The sequence below is a fragment of the Ambystoma mexicanum genome, chromosome 2q (genome assembly GCF_040938575.1).
Source record: "Ambystoma mexicanum isolate Mex_15411 chromosome 2q, UKY_AmexF1_1, whole genome shotgun sequence".
NCBI classification, from domain to species: domain Eukaryota; kingdom Metazoa; phylum Chordata; class Amphibia; order Caudata; family Ambystomatidae; genus Ambystoma; species Ambystoma mexicanum.
Window position 1 is genome coordinate 477547786 of NC_090924.1, and position 24963 is coordinate 477572748.

Here is a 24963-nt window from a genome sequence, read left to right on the forward strand (position 1 = left end):
CGGCGTGATCGAACCTTCCCACAGTGACTGGTCCTCTCCAGTAGTACTGGTGCCTAAGCCGGATGGAAGTTCACGCTTTTGTATGGATTTTCAAAAATTAAACAAAATCTCAAAATGTTATGCATATCCCATGCCCAGGATAAAAGACCTATTAGATAAACTTGGTAAAGCAAAGTTTTTAACCACTATTGATCTCACAAAAGGATATTGGCAGACACCATTACATCCGCCAGATAGAGAGAAGACAGCCTTTGCAACACCTACAGGGCTTTATAAATTTACTGTCCTTCCCTTTGGGTTACATGGTGCCCCTGCCACTTTTCAGAGGCTGATGAATTCACTCATCAATGGACATGAGCACAATGTTGGTGCTTATCTGGACGATATCATTGTGTTCAGCTAATCCTGGGATGAACACTTATCTCATTTAGAAGCCATTCTCCAAGCATTGCAACAGGCAAGCCTTCATGTAAATCCTAAGAGGACTTATATTGCCAATTTTCACACAAAATACCTGGGATATTTTGCAGGTCAAAGGGTTATCAGCACACAGGAAGAAAAGTTAGCTGCCATTCAGCGATTGCAATTCCCTATGAATGCCAGACAGATCCGAGCCTTGTCTGGATTTGTGGGATATTATAGAAGATTCGTTCCCCATTTTTCAACTATCGCAGCCGCTTTGACCAATCTTTGAAGAGCATCAGCTTCCCCTAAAAAGGAGTGGCAGAACGAAGAGAGGGGAAATAAATCCAAAGGATTTGATGGGGTATCACAACTTTACTTGTCGGGATAAGAGAAGACACTAACACAGATGTAAATTATCAACAAAAGGCTTTATTTTGGTTTTCCATTTCTGCTTTTCTTTCTTAAAGTATATGTAACGTTGAAGTTTCTTCAGGAAGCCACAGGAGACACTTCTTTGTTCAGGTAAGTGTTCCAGTGAGTTTAACTTTCTCAATTTACTTCTTTCTCCACTTTTCTCTTTCTTTATTTCACAGTCTCTTTACTCTTTAATCACTTTCTTCCTTAGCATTTGTTGTGTGAGTCTCAGCTTCTCTACACTATCTCCTCTATAACTTTTCTTAATCACTCTTGTTAGATGATTCACTCTCCAGAGTTTTGAAAGTGAATGGGCCTCATTCCAAGGTTGGTGCTAGCCATGGCGCTATTAGCGCCATGACTAGCACCAATAACGGGACTGTGTCTGCCCTCGTTCATTGGGGACTTACCGGTCCAGTCCGACCTTGGTGGGACCAGTAAGTCCCCATTGAAAATGCTATTCCCCATTCCCATTTCAGCCCCCATAGGGCTCAATGGGAAGGCGCTAATAATGGTACCGCAAATTGCGGTACCGTTATTAGCTCCGAAGTCCCTTAACGAGCCCCGTCCATAACGCCTGGTAAAAGCAGGCATTAAGGACGGGCCGGCTAAGCGACCTCAGAATAGAGGGCAAAGGGATTACCGGCACCGGTGTCCTTACTGGTGCCGGTAATCCCTTTGCGCCAGCCTCGGAATGAGGGCCATTGTCTCTTTAGGGTAAACAAATGATATTTCATATGTAAGCTTTGAATCAGTTCTTACGTGAAAACCTACACCACACTAGTCTCTTAAATCACTCTTTCATCTGCGCACTCTTCCTCTTTTGTGATGACTGCGTGTGAGGTAAGGAAAGGTAATGCATGTACCTTTACAGTTTATACCCTCGGTTCGTACGATTCACTGTTAACATTTGCGTTTCATGCCGTATCCTCAAAGAGACCGCGTCTCTGCTATGGGACTCCTCCCTTTGTGGGCATCGACCCTCGTACCTTCAGAGAGACTGCATCTCTGCTAGGGAATTCCTCCCTTTGTGGGCGTCGACCCGGCCGTGATTGGCCTCCTCCGTACTCGCCTTTCTGCAGCTGATGGCGTTCCCCCTTCCCCTTGTGGGCGTCAACTATGCCCCGATTGGACTTCACATGCGTCACTGGTCTTCACCTGATGGAGCTCGCCTCTGACAACACGGTGTGCATTGCTACAGCCTTTTTGATTCACAGCAGAAGGGCCGCTCTCACTGATATCGGTTCACTGCCTTCTTCTCATAAACATCAAACGTATTATTTATATATAAGTTCACAGTTTCTCAAGCGCAATGGCGCAATGTATTTTTCAACCATTAACTAACTCTGAAACTCGTATATTCCTAATACGCCCACTCATAACGGATGATTTTGCTTTCCTCTCCTTCTGTCTCCTGGCAACAACAAAAACATACAGATCAGATTAGAGAAAAGGTCCCTACCTATTCAGGTCTGTATTTTATTGGTAGAAAGAGCTGTCAATCAGTTTTCCAAGCACTGGCCAGTTAGTTTTAACCTTTCCCACTGCTGTATAGCCTGTTATTGCCAGAGACCTCTTTCAAGATGGGTCTATCACATACCCCCCCTTCTGGGCCCTTACGTGCGGTAAGGGAATGAATATGTGACAAATCAGCCTGGGCCATCAATCGACCCGGATGATGAACCGTTTTGAAGGAGAAAGGTTGAGGAGAAAGAAACCACTGTAAAACTCTTGGATTTGTGTCTTTATTTTGAGCAAGCCACACTAAAGGTGCATGATCCAACACTAGGGTGAACTCTCTTCCTAACAAATAATATCTAAGTGCCTCGATGGCCCACTTGACGGCCATACATTCCTATTCAATAGTCGCATAGTGCGTCTCATGAGGGAGAGGTTTTCTGCTAATGAACAGAATAGGTCTCTCCTTTTCACCTTGGTTCTGATACAAAACTGCCCCAAGGCCGGACCCAGAGGCATCAGTATGTAAAAAAAATGGGACCGTATAATCTGGGCAGTGAAGAACTGCTTTATCCAAGAGAGCATTTTTAAGAGAGTTAAAAGCTCTCTCCATCTCTTCGTTCTGCCACTCCTTTTTAGGGGAAGCTGATGCTCTTCAAAGATTGGTCAAAGCCAGGCCAGAACCACCGCAGCATAACACACCCATAGAAACAAACACCTACCAAATGACCACACCCTAAAAACATAATACATCCACCTCAAAACTATACATTTCAGTTAACATTCTTAAAAATAATTTACTAAACTAAAATAGCCAGTAGTGCGCCCAGTGTTTAGTATGTCCACTGACAACCACACTGACCGCGGACACAGCGAACACATCACGGCCTTCCCCACCTAAACGAATACAGCATTTGACCCATCTCTTACTCCCCCACCCTCTCCAAGCACTCATACACACCAACACACTCCCCAAAATTGGATTAATGCTCACTTACAGCGCATGTCCGCGCATCCAATATGGTGGGCGCACCGAAACGATTTGACGCACCTCACGCCTTATCCCAGCCAATCAGAGAACACAACGCATGTCCGCGGACACGACGCAACCCGATTAGCCAATCGGTGTCCTGCCCATGGAGATATCACACACTTTTCTGCCTTACATTTTGGTTGCTTAAATAAAAACATCTTGACCGATTTACACCAAATTAACAAAAGCACTCTTTCGGGACCAAGCCACTGCTCCTGCCGCAAATTTGGTGAAAATCCATCCAGCGGTTTGGGCTGTAGGCGCAAAAGAAATGTTTTCCCATTATGTCTATGGGGAAAAAAACATTTTGGGACCCCCCCTATAACTTTGCTCCCCTTGACCAAACCTCACCAAACTTTCAAACTTTGCAAAAAGAGTGGGCCATATACTTTTTAGAAAAGTTTGGTGACGATTCATCCAGGGGGAGCGAAGTCATAAGCCACCCAAAAAGTGCTCTTCCTATGGGTTTAGCAACTTAACCATAACTACATGGCCCATGGCCGCTAGCGCATGCCATGTAATATATATATATATATATATATATATACATATATCTTCTGAAACTCCATAGGCAGTCACACTTAACCTTAACAATGCCATGTGCAAATATATATATATATTAAGTCTCATGCAGGAAACAGATGTCTAACAGTAAAGCAATATTTCAGCAGGGTTGGACAGGCCTATAGGGAACTCTAGAGATTTCCCGGTAAGTCTTTCCACCCTCGACCTCTTTTGTGTAGCAACCTAGTTTATTTCCACCTTTTTCTCATAGGAAAAGGGTTGGGCTTGCTAAAAATGTGTAATATGGGGCCACTTTGAAAATTACTTCCAGGGCCTCTTTTGGTTCCCAGTTCACCCCTGTATGTCAGTGTACTTTCCTCTTTGCATCTGACACCACTTCGTTTTGTGTTTCTAGTGTGCCTCTGCTAGAAAATTCGAATTTCTTTTTATTTTTTTTATTTTTTTTATTGAAACTTCAGCTATAAGATCACAACTTAAAAAAAAGTCGGTCAAGCATAACTTTTGTTACATAAAATTCGAATTTAGGTGACTTTACATCTCCAGCCACATTCGTCTTTTGTGCCTAGTGTGCCTCTCTGTGCCACCCCTCCCCCCTCCTTTCCTAGTACATGTCTCATGCACTTATTACTATCAGAAAAGCTGTCAGGCACGTATGATGGACTCGTTTCCCTGTTCGTTTTACCCTACCCTCCCTCCGCCCCTCTCTCCCTTTTTTTATGTATAGCTCTTGCATTATTGAAACGACCATCAGGCACATACGATAATTATGTCATATGTTGTAAACAGTATGTATTCCTCTTTGTTCTATGTTGTACCTCCAAATACATAGCCTATTCTGAATGTTCCAATGCCTATTAAGAATGTCAATTCTGTTTGCTTATCTACTCACCCTCCATGCGTTGGAGCGCTTTCAAACGCTTATTAAGTGTATTAGGGGCTCTATAAATGACCAATAAATAAATAAATATGTATTTCCTACTTTACACAGTTTTTACTCTTAGTGCCTCTTGTCTGCACTTCACTCTTTCTGGAAAAGAGTGGGGGCTGGGGTTGAGCTGTTTCTTACAACTGGCTGGCCTATAACAAAGTTGGAAGATCTCAGGCAGCACTAACTGCACACGAAGTAAAAAGGGACCACAGGGAAATAGAGCCCGTACACAAAACCTGATGGGAAGCGCACTGTGAGAGCTGGAGGCTAATCCGCTTTATACAGCCTGCCACGGTGCTGCGCTCCTGGACTAATGGACCAGGAGGTTTTCAATTTCCGATTTTGCATGGAAGCGCTTGGCGGTCTCGCTAGAGCACCCCAATCTATGCTTGGAGCCATAGATTAAAAGGAAGGGCAGCTCTACCTCAATTAATTACTGGAGCCTCAGGGACAGGGGGAGCAGAGAGAGTGTGGCGCAGATGTATATCTGAAACCCCAAAGTAGGATGCAGTATTTTTTGCTGTGTTGCTGAATCTGTTGTAACCATCCATGTTTCTGTTTCCATGAGAGGGCGTTTCAACTAAGGTAGTATTCTCTTGGTTCTACTGAATGGGCTCAGGAAATGGAGGTGTGGTTTGTGAAACCCACTTTGTTAATATTTAAGTTCTCCGGAAAAAAACATTAAAAAAACTACCCAAGGGAATGCACAAAATACTGCTGTGGCATAATGGTTACATTCTCAGCTGTTTATGAACAGAAAATCCACAGAAAAATTCAGGCCTCCTTATGAGTTTGAGGGTATTAGTTTGACTAATTCCTCTAAAGGGAATTACAGTTACCAATCTGATGACTGTTGAACCCCCACTGAAAGAGTTGCACTTTGTCCTCATTCTGAAATACCATGGGAGTTCATTGCTGAAACCTCCAGAGGTAATTCCTGTAGAGGAAATTCCTGCATTTCTGGAGGTTATACCTGCATGCGTATGCTGGGATAGTCAATCCTTAAGGGTTTGCAACCCTTAACCCAGATAAAACACTGGAGGTCATTTTGTACACTCCTTTTTTTCCAGTTAGCTTAATACTCATAATGGGGCCCTTACCGCAACAGTCTGTTTCCAAGGAAGCTGCTTTCTATTTTGTACAGCTATGTGCACCCAGAAAGATAGAAAGACAAATGGGGGTTTGCAGTAGAGTAAAATAAATGTTCTTTAAGTAGACAAGCTGAAAAAACACAATAGTTTCATTATGGGTTTGTCAATGCAGTAAGAAATCACTGCCATTTCTACCACACCACCAGCTTACATATTTGACCCAGAAGTGGAGGATTTACCTTTAATAAGGTGCTGGAGGTAAATCATTCAATTTAACAGTACCAAGTGTTGGATTTCCCCCAGCCAGAATTAGCGTCTGCAGTCAATCCACCAAATTCGCAATGGAGTCTTATGGACCCCAAAAATGTGGAGCAACACCACCACACCGCCACACCACCACTCATAATGGTTCCATGTGTTAATATCCCTGTGTTAATATCCCTGCAAAAATATTGCCGTACAAAAATATCGCCATTATTTTTAAGGAGCGGAAGACACCCCTGAACCCCCGCTCCCAAAAACCTCCAAAAATACCCCCCCCCCCAAAATATTGCCTATGGTCGTTGCAAACGACCATATATATATGGCGATATTATTGGTGGGGATAATATTACCTGATACCCTCATAATTAAGAGTCCATGTTCTATAGTCTTGATTGTTCAGACATTTCCGACTATATTTATGCATATTTATTTTGTGGTCATTTTATTTGCATGTATCCACGTTTATTTTTTATTACAACTAGTATTTGTCTACATTCTACATTACTATTGAAATGAAGAATTGAGGAGTCTAATTGGAATAGGTTGTTGAACATCATTGTTGCTGGCTTCAGCCACATCTCTGCAACCATTTAAACAACTTCAAATGAGAATACGTTCCACACATTCTTTATTAAGTCCCACCTCTAAGGTTGCACTAACCATTGAAGGGCCTGCAAGACATGATTGACAGCTTGCATAGACAAACAAGAAACATACATTTCAGTTTTTATCTGTCTTTTATAAATAAATGATGCCAGGAAACAGAGTGGTATCTGCATGAATGAATATATTTTAAAGAAAAGTAAAAATGGGAAACAGACAGCCTTAGGGCCCGATTCATGGAATTGTTTGCACGGTTCAAAGTGACTTTGCTCTGCTGAAAAGTAACTTTGCACTGCCAACACAAACCCTGATTCATGGAACTGTACAAAGTGTACTTTTGTAATGCAAAGTTAGTGCAAAGTAATTTTGCACTGCAACGAATCACGTTCAAAACGATGTGCATAACGCACAGAGCAATCCACGGCCAAGCAGCAGAATTTCTACAAAATAAAATAACCATTTACCAACACTCAGATCAAGCAATGACATCCGCTTGGATCCAAAACCGTACACAAGAAAAACACGCAATACAAAAGACCAGTTAAAATTCAGGAAACTACTCAAAATCTGGCTCTTTACCTCAGAACAGGACAGAATCAATTAACAGACACTTATGGAAACAGAACACGCCAGAAATAAACGCAGGTGGCAAGAAATTCCGAGTGAGGGAGGAAAATCAGGATTCACCCCCTCCCAAGACCGCACCCAAGAGCTAAGGGAGACTAGGGTAGACAAACCCCACTGAAAACCAGAGAGCAACCAACAACCTTAACAATCTCAACCTGAGGAGGGAGAGGCCCTCACCACCTCCCGCCCACAGATCACTAAACAGTCAGATATGCCACCGCCTCACGCAGAACCAGACAAATGAACCACCAAAGGAATGCTACAGCAGACAGAAAGGGCAGAGACACACAACACAGATGTCAGAAACAATGAGGTAAACCCGCTAACCCATTTGCTAAAAAACCTCAACCCTCCTCCTACATCTCTCACACCCTAAACAAACACAGCCACTCGCTCGCACAGCAAAGTGCACGCACTTCACTACACTGCAAAAATAAAACAAACCACATAGTCTCGCACAACAGCACATCGGAGTCTACCGATCTGTAAACCACACCCATGCTCAGCGAACAGTGTTAACCGAACTGAAGCTGCCAACAGTCCATCTTTGAAGTACAGCTTTAAAGCACTTCCTTGTGTATAAGCACTTTACAAATAAACAATTACAATTACAATCACTAACCTGGCTCTACCTTTATCCCGCTACTCCCTACTTACCCTCCCTACCCTCTTACCTTTCAGATTCGCCAGAGCGCCCGGGGACCACTCCGGTGGTGATAGTGCGCTTTATAAATGTCCTTTAATATTAACATTAACATTAACATTTAATGTAATTCCCATCGTTTGTAGACTTCACAATTGGTAGAAGGTAACCCTAGTTCTTGCAACAAATGTTTTACCCATTGTATATAAAATGCATTGAAATTGGTAAATCTGCAAAATGACTGCCAAAATCATGTATTGTTATCACCACTTGGTTGTAAGGAATTAACACTGAATCAAGTGTGGTGGCAAGGTGGTGTCCATACGTCACCATGAGCATTTTTTCAGGTTTATGGGTGCTGAAATTCTTGGAGGTGAAGTTGAGGATTTTTTTCCAAATGTATTCTGGAGGTAAATCCTCCACTTCTCCAAAACTCATGGGCCCTCATTCTGAGTTTGCGGGTATCCTGGCGGTAGAGCCACCAGGATACCGGCAAATGTAGATACCATATCTGGCACTCATTGCTGCTGGATTCCAAGCGCCAGAGTGACGGTGTAAATGATAATGATGATCCTAATGATGTGTTATTTATATAGCACCTTAATCCAAAGCGCTTTACAGAGCACATATTTACATACAATATCACCCAACCGAAATTGGTACTCATTTATCGACCTCGGAAGGATGAAAGGCTGAGTTGGCCTTGCCGGGATTCGAACATGTGACCTGCAGATCACGCTCATATCGCAGCAGCGAGCGCTCAACCCGCTGAGCTATCTTACCGGAGTCCCCATTCATGGAGTCCCATAGGAATCCATGAGGAGTTTTGTCATAATTAACGGCACCGGCATTGCCAGCGCTGGTAATGAGGGCTTTTTTGCCGGTGGGGTGCCTGCCTTACTCCAGCTTTTAGCTTTTAGCTGGAGTAAGGCAGGCACCCCACTGGCAAACCCATAGCCGGCCGGTCCGGTAAAGTGGCGGTATCCACGAATTCCAGCACTTTTTTTCCGGACCAGCCGACTTAGAATGAGGCCGATAGTACGGTGGTGCGGAAATGTTGCAGTAAAGAGCAGCAATTCCATTACTTACATTTTATTTCCTTTTTTTCCAAGCCTTCTTTATCTATTTGTACCCTTTATTGTCTCAATTCTTAGTTCACTTGAGGTGAGTCTCCACCTCCAACACTCCACTACACGTATCTAAGTCCGTCTGAAATAAAGATTCCCCTTGAGCACAGGTTGGACAAGGTGTTGTCTTCAGGTACTGTGCACTACAGACCCAAAGGTAAGGTTAATGCTTTTCTGGGAATTGAAACAAGAATTGAAACACCTCCGGTTTCTGCAGGGCTTGAAGGGGGAACAAAGGAGGGTGGGTGTTAGTCTGCAGTTAAGTCTCAGCTCATTCAAAGCTGGGGGCAGTTACATTCTGCCCTTGTTAAGTTTGGCATCCCTGGGCACCTGCCACACCAGTGACTAAAAGAGACTCAGCCTAGCATTATGATTCCCTATAGGGGTCTTGCTCACACCTGAATAACCCCCCCCCCGTCCCCCGCACCACCCCTCCTTCCCTACTCACCTCCCCTTGCTTTGGCACAGTGCAAAGATCTTGCGAGGGAAAACAATACCCCCCTCCCATCTCACCCCGTGTAACAGCAGTAGTGTCTGTGGCACTGAAGAATACATTTCATTTTTTCAGGCTCTTAAAGGGTCCACAAAGTAAATCCTTCACTTTAGTGTCTAACTCAGATTTCAGCAGTGCAGAAAAAAATGGCAGTAATTCGGTTACCACTAAAAAAAGTGGCAGTAATGTAATTACAGCCACTTTTTTACTGAGCCCCAGAGACTCTAATGAGGACCTATATATCAATTTTTGTAGTGGTTTGTTTATTCTGCATATAACAATCCAAGCTCACAATCGGGACAAGAAAGAGGCAAAATGTTTTTATTTTATTTAAAATAACAAATCAGGAAAATGTACACAGTCTCCTAACTCACAATGCTAGGGAATTCACCGTAAAATACTACAAGTGAACTCACCCAGTTTACTTTGCATTTTCACACAAACATCAATACATAGAAATACAATTATTGAATGACTGTTCTCGAAAGTACGTAGAGGTAATTTAGCATACATTTATTTGAAAAGATGAGTGAAATATTCCATTCGGCTGTGCAAAAGAAATTCTATCAAAACATCATTATATTGGAATCAATTAATAATAACTTAACATTCAAAATCTTCCTTTGCACTATTGTGTGGTCTTTGGTAATTATACTTCTTCATGAGCAATCATTATAAAAGGGCAGTTGCATATAGGCCTGTTTAATTTCTTTGCCAAATAAATTAAATTGTATTAAGAACACGCAGATTCTGGGATGTGCTACGCTTTCTGAAATGAGCCCAGACAAAATGAATTACTTAAATTAAGTTTTGAGAGAGAAGTCCTCACCGACACACCCTTTTCATATTTCTGTTTCTGAGGGAATTATAATAAAATACAGTGGGGAAAGAATTTACTTATGTTTTTTGTTTTTTTTTAATTACGTTTCATGGACACTATCAGCCTCTGGGATGTCTCAGGGCTTCTCTTATGTTGCTGCTGTACCCCTGTTTAAATTTGGAATGTTGTGGACATCCAGGTCATCTGACTCTCCTTAGCCATTTTGGATCCGAATAGAACGATTTGTTGTGCTCTGCTCCCTTTATGGCTCAGCTAGCAATCCTTTTGGTCCCAGTCCCCTCCCCTTCTGAAAATGTCGGTACAATTCCTTTCAAATTCCCTCTTTTTTCTCTTATTGAAACATCAGTTTTATACTAGCGTAAACGCCAACCAGTACAATGATTTGATACTACATTTTGGATTGCATAGGCCTTGTGATTGGTTCTTTTCTCCTTCTCACACCCACAAAGGCCCTCCTTCATGCATACTTCGGCCTGTTGAATTTGAAAAACTAGCTCAAATCTCACATGGGCTAATGTACCGCTGACAAACCAGGACCGAAACTCACTTCTCCAAGTACTCCACACCACCCTCACAACCAACATCAACCACCATGCCCCAGTGAAACGGTGCACCCTCAAGCCTGAACCTTCTGCATCCTGGTGCACTTAAGAACTCAACCTCAACAAATTAACCATCTGAAAACAAGAAAAGAATTAGCAAAAATCCTGCCGCACATCTGCCCTGCTCAGGGAACTCTGTGCTACACCAGGCGATTGATCAACACTGCCAAGGTCAACTACTACCATAACACCATAGCCACAAATAATACATATTTTCTTTTCTTTTTATATTTATTAATGTGATTAGTCTATATTAAAACTTTACCCATATAAATTAATTTCGTAAAATACATATAATTAAACAGTTCATAATTCATCATAAATCTACATAATGATACACACTACCAAATAAATTAAAAAAGACACAATACAGAATAAGGACTTTCTCCGGCAACTTTGCATATTACTCCTCCAATTCTTCTTGCAAACTCACTTGCGACACCTAAAAGGTTTTGAATAAAAAATAAGAACATTAAAAAAAATATGAGAGCATAGATGAATAGACATCTGTGGTCATATAAGATTTTCGGGCTTAGTGCCATAAAAGATCATAGATCGTTACTGCAGAGAAACCTTAAAAGTGTTCTTTGTTAATTCTTCAAAGTGTTCCCAATCTGTGTCCAGATACAGTGTAAAGCGATATGAAGGGCTTTATTCTCAGCATTTAAACAATATGAACAGAAACTGTCTTCCTTGATACCGTCATAATGATTAACAAAGCACCTCAAAACTGATATTTATATAATGCTCCCTTCTCTCTGCATTCTGTTAGTACATGCCGCAATACATGTCGCACTGTTTTGTCAACTGTCGGTAAATTACACAGTCGACACATACGCTATCATTTCGGGATGCCTCGTTCTTCCCCTATGACAATCAACATAGGCAATCTGTTTGTACGCAGTCGTAGAATAAAATAGCAAAGCGTCAGGCTTGACATAGCATCAAGTATCTCTGGGGTGACATGTAATTATGGTTTATCCCTGCTATAGCATTATAGGATTTCAGGGTTGCCATATGATCGTAGTTTTCCGCCAGAATATAATATTTACTGTACCAGTTGGGGTGCCAGTTCATCAGATCAGATGTAGTTTTCACTAGCGTAGTATAATCGTTGCCCCTAACTCTGCTACAGGACTTCCCCAACAATTCCAGAAATTGACATTTGGGCTTTCTTTTTGATTTGATGTATAGACGGCATCTCCACTAAAGTGCCATAGTGGGGAGAGATGTCAAGCCCAATTCTAATCATAGCAGTTTGATAGGGACACACAGGGTAATTCCAAGAATCCTCCTCCAAAATGTGCCCTCAAATAACCTTAAACTAGGTCAGATCCTCCATAGCCAGCACCTCTATGTCATATAATACCATAGCACAGAGGCACTGATTATAGAGCATCATGACTCCAGCAACGCTGAAACCTGATTTTTCTACAGCAAACCTGGTGAAGTGGGAAGTTAACACCAGTGAGCTTCTGCACTTGACTGAAATAACTTCTGACTAGTCGCCCTTATCTGACAGTTCAACCACTAAGTATTTGTAACTGGCTACATACTCAACAGAGTTCCCTTTGACAATCTAATTAGGCTTTTCAGTTTTCTTTTTAGAAAATTGCATTATCTTGGTTTTGCCAAAATTGATGGTCAATCCATGCTCGTATACATACTTACACAATTCTTCCAGAGCTCTCTTGACTCCAGCAAAGGTGTGATCAAGGATCACTAAGTCATTGGCATACGATAGACATCATATTTTTTCACTACCTAACTCAGGGGCACAATTGTCGACCTTCTTCAAATTAGAAGGCAGGTCGGAAAGGTAAATGTTAAAAAGCAGGCGAGCCAGCACACAGCCCCGCTTGGTGCCTTTATTGGTGATAATCAGGGGTGTGACTGCTCCCATGCTTCCCAGCATCACCTGTAACAAGGTACCCTCATGAAGCATTATTTTGTCCCTAGAATGTTTCTGGGACAGCCAAGGTACTCCAGACTGGGATTTCCCTACTTAGTCGCATGTTTAATCAGCTTGTCCATTAATCTTACATTGTGGACAACCACTGAGCCCGGCTTCAACCCTGTTTGGAATTTGTCCAACAGATGTGTACGATCTACCCACCTCTGTACCTCATCGAGCAGAAATGAGGAGAATAGCTTGCCTGTCACATCAAGCATCGACAGAAGCCTGTAATTAGAGGATACTGTAATTAGAGGATAATGTATGCTTGCCCTTTTCAGTTTGGTGAAATGGTGTGGAATTGTATAAGCAACAACGCTTCACCAAGCCACACACCCACAAACACATTTTGAGTTGTGCTGCAATCCGGGGAATGGGGTTGGGTGTCCAAAAGCTATTTGGCAAAAGTGCTACATAAAAACACATCATTAAACACATTAATTCCCATCTCAGCCTGCACCTTTAAAGTTGACGCCCCTCTGGGCAAATGCAGTAAGGATTTCATTGATAAGTTATTAGGTACTTAGTTTGGAGTGCCCCTGCGATCACTACCATACAGGACAGAAGCAACTGACTAACCTTGATAGGCAGTCAGAGTGGCCTTGATCAAAATGTCACCAGATTTATGGTTGAATCAGCACATTTTCCCCAGAGCTCTCCACTCTTCCCTTTTTTGGTGGCACTCAACTAATTGAACTAAGGATCATGGGGAAAGGTAAACTGGAGGGTTTCCCAGTCTTCCGAGCCTGTTCCTTCCCCCATTACTGATTCATCACAGAAGCCAGTACACAGCATGCCCTGCTAGGCTGTGCAGCAGGAGCCTGGACAGGGAGTGCCAGAAGGTTTCTGATCCCGAAACCAAGGACAAGGCAGCTGCAAGTAACACCCTCCGTAGCTCTGGGCCATCCGCCATACAATCCGCCATACAATGCAAGTCAATTGAAGAGGCGGGGAGAAGTGCAACGACCAGCACCTGCCGCCATCTACCTTAGAGCCAGTCGAGTTCCTCGATCTGCAACTTCCCACAATGCAGACCACCGTCAAGTCCAACGCTACCGCTGTCAAGCTATAGTCGCTGAATGACCAACACTTCAGAACCGCCTATCAGCAATGAAACAACGTTTCCTGACCCCGAGTCGCAATGAAGGCCAGCCCGCAGTCGTTCGCCAAGCTTCTCTCACCAAACTATCTTGCCGCCTGATACCCGCCACTGTCTCCGTTTCGAACTCTTTTTCAGTAGCCTGAAAAGCACCCTGATGCTTCCGAAGCTGCCGAGCACCAAGAACAGCTGCAGTAAGAGGTACGTCCTTCTCAGAAGGCCCCTGGAGACATTTTAAGATCCTTTCTCCCTTTTTACTGAAGCCAAGAAGCCTTTAAAAAAACATTGTGGTTATTAATCATACAAATTACCCTCGTGCCAGTATCCAGAATGCATCCCTTTTCCTTCTTAGAAACTGTCTGTTCTCTGCATTCCTTTACAGGGTGGGCTGTATTTAGTAGTGTTATTAGATTTTCTGTTGTGTTAATAATAAAGTAGATATTTTTATACAACCTTGACTAGACACTTCCTTTAATATTGGGTAATAATTGTATTTTCACTGTGTTGCAAATAATAAGTCTGCTGTTCCATCCACGTTACAGAAAATTGGACAAGGAGGTTTATAATTTGAATTGTATGCTAATTTCATCCAATCTGTTTGCATCCATTATGGTGTATAAGGGGTGTGGGGCTGATTGATGGTTTTGAAAGCAATATTCACGCCTGGACCACTGGTACCTCAGAATTTGATTTGTCACATGGACCAATCAGAATCACTGACGTTCCCGGGGACATTCTGTGGGCGACAGTGGGAATGTTTGGTGGGACTATTAAAGGCCCAGGTCACTTTCGCTTTCCTTTTGTGGGTTTAGTCAAGCTGTAGAACAGGAGTGTACAAGGCAGCCCCACAACATGCAGTTTTGGTGGAGTTTCTACTAGTTATTGAGCCCTATTTGCTCCTTTTTGTCTTTGTGTTTATCTTTAATCTCTGAATATACTGTTTGTATGAAGGGGAGGGCTTAGTTACCCCACCTGATTTTAACTATCCAATTATTTCTCTCAGTTACTCTATACATATATGGAACCTATGCTTAGTTATTCATTTAGAACCAATCCCACCTCCCGTTAGGTTTTTGTAGTTTCCCGCGTAGTATGACGTTGGTAATGACGCAGGTCAAAACATCGATGATGACCAATTTTGGGTGCAAAAGCCCAGCTTTTTTATGAAGTAAGTAAAGTCAGATTGCTGATGTTCGTTGTACTCCCTGTTTTAGATACTTGACATTAAAACAGATGAACTTTGCCAAACTATTTGTGTCGTCTTGATTATTGATGTAAGAATAAAATCTCCATCCCCATCCATCTCCATGGTATTGCTACTCATCTTAAAGGGCTGGACGGAGCTTCCAGTTCACTTCGTAGCAGAGGATGGTTAGATAAGATAACCATCGGCCGTCGACATAAGTAACTTTTGAGTCTCTGCAATATTGCACGACCTTTGCCATTGGGCTGACATGATGTGAAGCTCCCTGTAGACAGTGGTTAGAAAAGACAACTCCTTGCAAGGGACGGTTTGATGGGACCCCTATTTTAAGTTAGAAACCCCTCCCACATCTATGAGAAGCAGATCAAAAAGCGGCTCGAAGAGGTGGTAATGAAGGCGGTCATCCCTAGTGTTCGAAGATGAAAAACATGCGACCGGTGAGTGAATAGACCAAAGAGTGTGGCAAAGGGATGCATGTATAGTGAATAGTGGAGAGTAACGGAGGGAGGCGGGATAAAATATAACGGAAGAGTAAGAGTGTAATATATATGTATCTGGGAAACAAGATATTGACTTGAGTGTGGCCGAGCAATTTATAAAGAAGAAAAGAAGAATAGTCGTGAGTGAGGCCACGATAAGAGGATACATGTTGTTCCTAGACTTTAAAGAGTGCTAGCAGAAACTTTAATTCAGAGCCCCTTAAGCGGGACATATAGAAGACGAGACTGGTTAAAGAAAGTCTTGAAGAAATTAGTTTAAGTGCCAATCGGAGCAGATTTAGAGAGTAAGACGAGTCTTAAGAAGAAGATCGTGAAACAGCACATGTGGCCTTTGAAGTTTGTCTGTTTGTTTCATGTGATTGAAAGGTGTGATGATGTCAGAGTTGAAAGAAAAAATGGTATGGAGAAGCGTGAACTTGAGACACGAAAATTGATTGTTTTAAGATTAAACTTTGATGGTTGTTTTTTAGCAAGATTAAAGTAAAAAATGATGTTGTGACGGGATTGGAGCTTGCAAGGATTGTTGCTCGCTCATAAGTGTTTTTTGATTGAGACATAAATTGGAAACTGTAACTAAAGCATAAGCGAGGGGTAGCAAAGAGAAAAGTGAATATTGGAAATGGAAGAAGTTACTCCATTAGTGCAGCTCTGCAAACAGCTACCAAAGCACGCGCTTGAACTTAAACAATATAGTGCAGAATGGGTTAAAGGATCCCAGACACAATGTTTATGCCATGGCCACAAGGGGTATCATTATCAAAAGCAGTTCTGCAGCATATTATGACATATTTGCATGCTGCATACACAGGAAAAAAGTTAGAAAAGCACCTAGCGAGCCTAGAGCTTTTGGAAAATGTATGAACACGGAAAGGAGGAGGAGCGTCTTTTAGATTGGATACTCAAATATGCAAAGAGGGGGTGAAGAGCCTTCTGCTCCAACTGCCCCTTCTGAAATAAAAGACCAAACTAACAATGACGAAGGGTTATACCCATTAAGGGAACTTAAAGCAGCGACAGGATATAGTAATACGTCATATGAGTCACCTACACAAAGTAGTGACGAGGACCCAGAGAAAGATACAACCTCCAAAATCCCGAGGGACACAGAGAGACGCGACAAGGAGAGTAGTGATTGAGCAAGTAAATCACTAGATGTAAAGAGAGAAATAAAGAGATGGAAAGGAGACAAGGATAAAACTGATGAGATAGCGCTCTAACAGAACAAATGGTTGGGAGGTCAGATTTTACTTAATCTCGATGGCAAAAGTATCGGAGATGTAAGACAAAGGGGAGATCAACATGAATAAGACAGAAAAGACAAAAAAGGGAGGAACGATTGAAAGATGAAGGTGCGTAAAGAAAAGATAGACATAGACAAGGACAGTTATATCAAGATGAGCAAAAAAAAAACAGGAGGGAGCAGAAGAGCAAAGAAAACGTGACAACAGAAAAAGAATAGAAGATGATGAACAGGAAAGGATAAGAGAGAAAAGAACACAGAGACGAAGGGATGAGGAGATACGAAGGGCATATGAATGAAGAGATATGAAAAAGAAAGAGGAAGATAGAGTGAGAGAAGATGCGAGAAAGTGCATAGAAGTCAATGATGATAGGGAACGTAAAAGAAGGCAGAGAGCACGAGATCTTGAGTATTTCGAAAGGGAAGTTAGAAATCCCAATCCACAGGTAGCATGGGAAGACATAGAGGAATTTTTTCTGAATCGTTACCAGGCACGTCTAGAGTAAATCTAGAAGACGAGTTTGACTCGCGGAGCATTGGGGGAAACGACCGACAGTGCAAGTGCAGTGCAAGTGCAGAAAGAATCTCAAGGGAAGGGAAAAAATGATCACCTCGAAAGCACTTAGTTGTATGACACGGAGGAAGCCTCCTGTAGTGCGAGACACAAGGAGCTGTCTTTGGACAGACTAAGATTAAATAGAGACGATGATGAGAGAAGTAGCATGAGTTGGGTACAAGAAGTATCAGACGAAGAAAGGGAAACCTTCTAGAGGAAAGAGTAAAGTGATGTATGTGATCCAGAGAGATATTCACCTATGGATAAGGGAGTAAGATGGTTGGATTTAAAAATACCCATGTCTAAGGCACCAGAGCCACTGACACAGTCAGACCGACATAAGGGGCAACCCCACAGCCAGAGGGGGAGTCCCCACCTTACGTAAGTAGGTTAAGATCATTGCCAGATAGACAGCGATGTGTGAATATTACCCTGGCGGTAGACAAATGATGGGCGATGAGAATGAGCTTGGAGCGTCACAATTTCCTTTGCTAGAAAAAGGAGGAGCCCGGCCACACTATATACCATGGCCCCGATGGACAGAGATAACTTAAAATGCAAACACCCGAGTTTAACTTCCGGCGCTGGAAAAGGGATACATGAGTTAGAAAAAATGACGGAAGGGAATACACTAGCTGTAGGGGATATTAAAGGTCTTCTAATCGCAATACTTGGTGAGAGAGCTGATGAAGTATGAACAGGGGCAGGTTACTCCGGTGTGACTACAGTCAACACCGCGCACGATGGAACGCCATATAATAACTGCAGAGCAGCAACTTGGAAAGCGCTACGAGGACTGTATCCGGATACATCCGATATGGGAGCTATAATGACAAAAATGATGAAGGAAGGAGATGATCCATTAGTTTACATTCAAGATTTCCAATGACTCCTGGACGCTCGATACTTGTGAGGTTTGGGGGAAATCTATACCTGTATTTTATCATATATTTGTTGGTTATAGAAGCCAAACAGCGGTCGGAAATCCGGCTAACCATTGCAGATTACTGCAGACTCCTGCAGGAAAAGAATCGCAAAAAAGACGATGCGCGAAAAGGTGAGGAAGCAAAATTAGTTCCGAAGAAACTGTCCAAGTATTCCATTGAAGGGGCAATGTTAACTAGCGTAGGCGGATCAAATTCGCAGCAGGCCGTGAGCATGCCACAGATAAATAACCAAAGACAGTTTGATCAGACAAATAATGAATATGCTCCACGAGGAAGGGGATATCGAGGAAGAGGTTGGCAAGGTAATCAAGGGAATTGGCAGAATAATCAGGGAGGTTTTCAGAACATGCAAAACGGTTATCAGAATATGCAATATGGGCAGACGGGGAGACCCTTGCTTATATGTTGGACATGTGGAATGACAGGGCACATAGCTCGTATGTGTAGAAGCCAAGGGATGGTGCAAAATGATCAGGCAGGGAATGCCAAATCCACCTGCATATTCACAGCAGAGCGGAAATGGATTTGCGCAAAGTTAAACAGTGCAGCAGCACGTGCCGAGAATGCAGCAAGCATTGCAATTGCAGCAAATGGCAGGTAACCAACCGCAAGGACGATCACAGTAATCTCCTATGCAACTCCAGCAGCATACCAACACAGAACCGCCTATGAAACGCATAATAGGGGGTGTCACTGTTGATGGAGGAAATCCATTCACGAGCGATGGAGTGAGACTGTACCCACAATAGGACAGCTCACTAGGAGACCTGATGTGTTCAGTCCTATCTATAAAGCTGAACACTCATGAGGAACAAAGGATAGACGTAAATATAGGCGGCAAAGCTTTTTCGTTCTTTATGGACATGGGTGCAACACCCTCGTGTACACGTGAGGGCACATTTTTAATGTCTGGCAATGCGATGAATGCTCAGGGCTTTAAAGGAGCAACAAGTCAAGTTTCTTTTACAAAAGAATTACCAGTCTCCATAAGATAATGCAATATGAAGGTGTCACTGCTTTATACAAGGCAAAAACCTGTCGACATATCAGGACGAGATTTGATGACAAAATTGAATATGACCATTTCGTTTACAGAGAAAGGCATAATATGCTCAACACCGAACATGTATTATTTAAACGTGTGTGAAATGATCATGGCATTCGCAGGGCAAATAGCGCCTAGAGAAATACCGCTTGAACCTGAGGTGTTCCATTATGTGATACGTGTTCTGTTAACATGGCTACCAGATTTAGTAGGTAGAACCATGAGGACACCAGATGAGTTTCTATTTAGGCCTCAGATACCTACGGATGAAGAGGAGGGGCACATTTGTCCCTTAGACATAGAAGCAGCAATAGTCCGAGGAAATGGGGCTTTACTTGATGCAACTGATGATAAGGGTAGACGATGGTGTACAATAATTGCCATCGAAGAAGACTGCAGAGTGACTGGCGTCATTGATGACAAATTTTTGGGAGATTACTTATCTGATGAGTTTGTGATATTTGAAATGTGCATTACTTATTGGGTAGTGGAAATCAAGAGAGAAGTTCCGCAGAGCTGATGTTAGCACAGAAGCGTCCTGATTATTTTGATGAAGATATGGGGAAAGTGCTAGTTTCATTATGGACCACTTGGCCCTATGACGTAGGCTTACTGAAAGCGGTTCGGGAGATGAAAATTAAATAAAAAATGGGAGCAATTTTACCTCGAGCGCGACAATATCCTCTGTCTCGAGAGGCAGATGAAGGCATTTTCAAGACGATTTCCGCCATGATGGAGCAAGGTATCTTAGTGACGTCAGAGTCACCATGTAATACGTCAGGTTATCCTATCAAAACATGTAAGGTAGGGTCTTGGAGACTTATACAAGATTTGAGACCAATAAACCAAATTGTAGATGCCAAGTTCCCTCTAGTCCCAAACTCGTCTACAAATCTATGTAACATACCTGTTGATGCACAATATTTCATGGTGAGTGACTTGAAAAATGCATTTTTCTCAATCCCATTGCACAAAGACTCACAAGATTTTACATTGTTTACTTTTAGACAAGTGCGATTAAAAAGCACAAGGCTGCCTCAGGGGTACTGTGAGTCTCCATCAATTTTCAATACAGTCCTCTAGATGGACTTGAGCTATATTGCTTTAGAAAACGTTGTACTGCAATACGTAGATGACATTATAGTTTGCAGCACCGCAGAGGAAGAGTGCAGACGCGATTCTGTACAGCTGATGATTATACTTGCTGACAAAGGATATAAGGTTGACATAGAAAAGTTACAATATTGTCAACAAGACGTGTTGTACATAGGCCAGTTAATTTCACATGAGGGAAAGAAGGTCACCCCTGAAAGAGCTGAAGCCATTTTAAAAACAGCTAAACCACACACGATAAAACAGATGCAGAGTTTTCTTGGACTTTGTAATTATGTCAGCGCATGGGTCTTTGATTACAGCTCATATACACAGCCTCTGTCACAGGCCTTGAAGAAAATACAGGCAACGCGAGAAAAATTGTGTCGACTGAGGCAATGGAAGAAGGGTTTGATGAATTGAAAAAAGCAATATGCACAGCCCCAGTTCTAGGGATCCCCAATTATGCAGAGGAATTATTTTTATTCTCCCAAACAGATGGTACTTTTATGACAGCAGTACTCGCCCCTTGCATATTACAGTGGAATTTTGGAGCCAGTAATGAGAGGTCACTTTCCATGCAAGCAAAGTTTGGCAACCGCTGCGTCTGCCATAAAAAAAGCTACAAGCATAGTGATGGGATGTCCTATGAAGTTATTTGTTGAATACCCACTATTTGCTATTTTGGAAAAACCGAAAGGCACGTTGACTTCTCAAAGGGCTTCTGCCTATGAGGTAGTCATATCAAATCCAGCGATTAAACTAGTTTGATGCAAAACAGTGAACCCAACTATGTTTATAGCTGAGCCAATCACAGAAGGAGAGGCCATACACGATTGCACAAACTATGAAGTGTTCTGTGATGAGCTCCCTAGACTAAATGAGAATGCACTTGCAGGGGGAGAGATTGTTTTCATTGACGGGTCTTCAAGAATCAATCAAAATGATGGACAAAGATATACAGGTGCCGTGGTAGTGAAACATCTGGCAAATGGAGAATTTCAAGTGCTTGTGAGTACTCGATTGCCATCTCATTATTCAGCACAAGCTGCAGAATTATTGGTGTTGATACTCACGATTTCACACAGACCAGGAAGTAACCGTGTACAGCGACTCCGCCTATGTGACATTGACGGTGCACACAGGATTAGCACGTTGGAAAAGGAGGGGCTACCTCCAAGCGGATGGCACGCCAGTGCAGCACGCAGCCTTATTGGACAGGCTCATTAAGGCACTACACCTCCCAGTGGGCTTAGCAGTCATTAAATGCACAGTTCACATGAAAGGGACAGTTTTTATCTCACGCTGAAATCAAGCAGCAGACGCTGAAGCCAAACGCATAGCAAATACAGATACAGGGATGATGAATATTGAGACCATTGATGAGAATGAAAGGATGAATGTGATAATGATTGCAATTGAAGGATATAATCATATGCCTAAAACACAGATAATGGAGCTCCAAGGGGAGACACTGCAAGAGGAAAAGAATTTGTGGAAGTGAAGAGGGTGTTCTCTAAAACCCTCTAAAGCATTGTGGCAACAAGACAGCACTGGTAAACCAGTGATGCCTATAGCCTTCTTAATTGTAGCGCTAGAACAGTTACACTACCCAGCGTATCCAACTAGGGAGAATCTTGCAGTAACTATTGCTCAGGATTGCTTCGTACCGAACCTGATGGAGCATGTTGCATTTTTTATGGTAAATTGTAGTGTTTGCCAACAATTAACGGCTCGGCATACACTGTGCATAGTGAAGGGAGTCATCCTAAGACCCAATGGCCCTATTCAGCACTTGCATATCGACTATGTTGACATGATAAGTATGCAATGGATATAGATATTTGCTTGTTGTAGTGTGTCCTTTTTCTAGATGGACAGAGGCAGGTCCATGCACACACCCAGACTCCACCCGTGCAGCCACATTTTTGGTGCGAGAAGTGTTTCCAGATGGGGAGTGTGCAAGGTTGCATTGCATTGCCTACCAATGGCATTATATGCATTGAGGAACCAACCAGGTTCTGACCACCATATTGTGCCACTCAAACACATGACAGGAAGGTGAATGAGAACACCCTTAATGCCTCCATCCTGATTTAGAAGTGATGCTCAGCCAACTTTAGAAGTTTTAAGATTGTAATTGCAAAACTATTTGAACTATATGACTTCCAGTTTCTCTATAATTTCAGGACAGTTGCAGAGGAGATTCTTCAACAACCCAACCTCCGGAAGTTCAACTTCCCAAACTTTACCCCAAAGATGTGGTCCTAGTTCATAACCACACACGGAAAAGGTGGGATGAGCCCAGATTCAACAGTCCTTTTGTCGTTCAGGACGTAACGCCATCTGCTGTCAAATTGCAGGGTAGGCATGCTTGGATCTTCTTGGGAGATATAAAACTCGATGCTGGAGAAACCCCTCTGCCTACACCCCTCCACGAAGAAGCTACAATCTTCAGGGAAGAACCACAGCAAGTGCCGATGAGATCTATGACGTCCGAAGGACGCATAACCTGACAAGTGGAAAGTGTGAAGAACTCTTTAGTTGGAATTTGGCTTGATTTTGGACACTCCCTTTTGAGCTATAAATAAAAGGGTACAAGGACATGTTCCAACACTCTGTGCATCTTAGTTGCAGAGTAAGGAAAGATTTGCATTCTTAAAGCCACAGTAGCTTATTGACTTTGAACTGAGGCATGCTTAAGCCTTGATAACAAGAAAAGTGAGAAAGGTTTATTGACTTTGGACTGAGGCATACTTAAAGCCTTGATAAGAATAAAACTATACCAGATTCTGATTGTGGATACAGCAATTGAAAAAGCGTACAATACCCCGATTCTTTCCACACAGAGTTCTTGTTTGGTTCTACTGATGGTGTTACCGAGTGATGAGCTTTACAGAAACATAATACGTATTTTGAGTTGGTGTTATGCTCTTAACCTTTACTGGTGGGGAGAACTTGCTGCGTTCCAGCTTTTATTCAAGATCCTGACAATGAGAAACTCATAAGAAGATTGCTCATAATCATCACTGAAGAATTCTTGAAGTTGCCTGAGTACAGTGAAGAAAACACAAATGCCCTTATCAGCCGACGCAGCACATAGACTGGTCAGTGTGGTGTTCTTTCATCTAATTGAAGAATATCCGCACCTTATTGGGTGTGGTAACTTTTCTGAGAGATCCTAGAAACAGTGCAAACTTGAATGTAATCCTGGAAAGTATAATCATCTAGGTGAGCATCTATTCTGAAAGAAATCACAGAGCGGTGTAGAAACTTTCCTCCGAGGGACAGATCGAGGAAGTGAATAAAAGACAAAACTTTTTGTTCATGCTGACAGGAAAGCAACATGTCATCTGGACTGAAGCAGATGTGAGGCATCAATTGGGACCTGATATATGAAGCAGAACTCAGAGGTCATTTTTCTTCATGATAAAGGAACATTTGCATCCCGACTGGTGAAAAAACTGGTTGCAGAGAAAAAGATAAAGTAATTTCTAGCATCCAGAAAGCAGATAGTTGGTCGAGAACGAATGCTGAATGAAGACAACAGCTTCCAGAAAGCAATCTAAAATTGCACAGCCATTAAAGTTTGTTTTTCCTTCCTTAGCATCAAACAGTCGCGATGGGGAATGTCAATAGCAACGTTGTGTTGCCCCATGAGAACTGACGCACACATTGTCCAAGAAGCAGATGCTGCAAGGTGACATACCGTTGTGTCATCTACACATGCATTATATTCATACTTGTATTGCGTTGCCTGACAGTGAGAAATGCATTTTATATAAGAGCACATGGGGCCAAGACTCCTCTATATGTTTCTGAGCAGAAGGAAAAGGTGAGCGTGGCAACTAAAAGGTAGCCTAGACCCTACATAGTTATTCCTGTCCCAAGAAAAGATGGCAGGATACCTGAGCCTGCAATGGATGTTGGTAGTAATCAGTCACACACAGCAAATGTTTCAGAAACTGCTTTTAAATGCCAGAGAAAGGGTCGGAGGATCAGGCAAAATAAGGGGTTGATAAAGGTTGGACCTACACAGATAATGCATGCAGACACACCTGGTCCACTGACAAGAGGCCCAAGCACAAGTCCCACAGAAAGGTCACGCGTAGTGATTACAGCAGAATCTTTATGGCCGTTTTTAGCTGTTGCTAGAAAAAGCCAGATGGATAAAGAGAGACTTGTTGAACTTTCTTCTACGCAGGGAACCCAGACGGATGTTCCTGCAAACATACCGGGCAGCAGAAGTTATGTGGATGCATTTAGAGACAT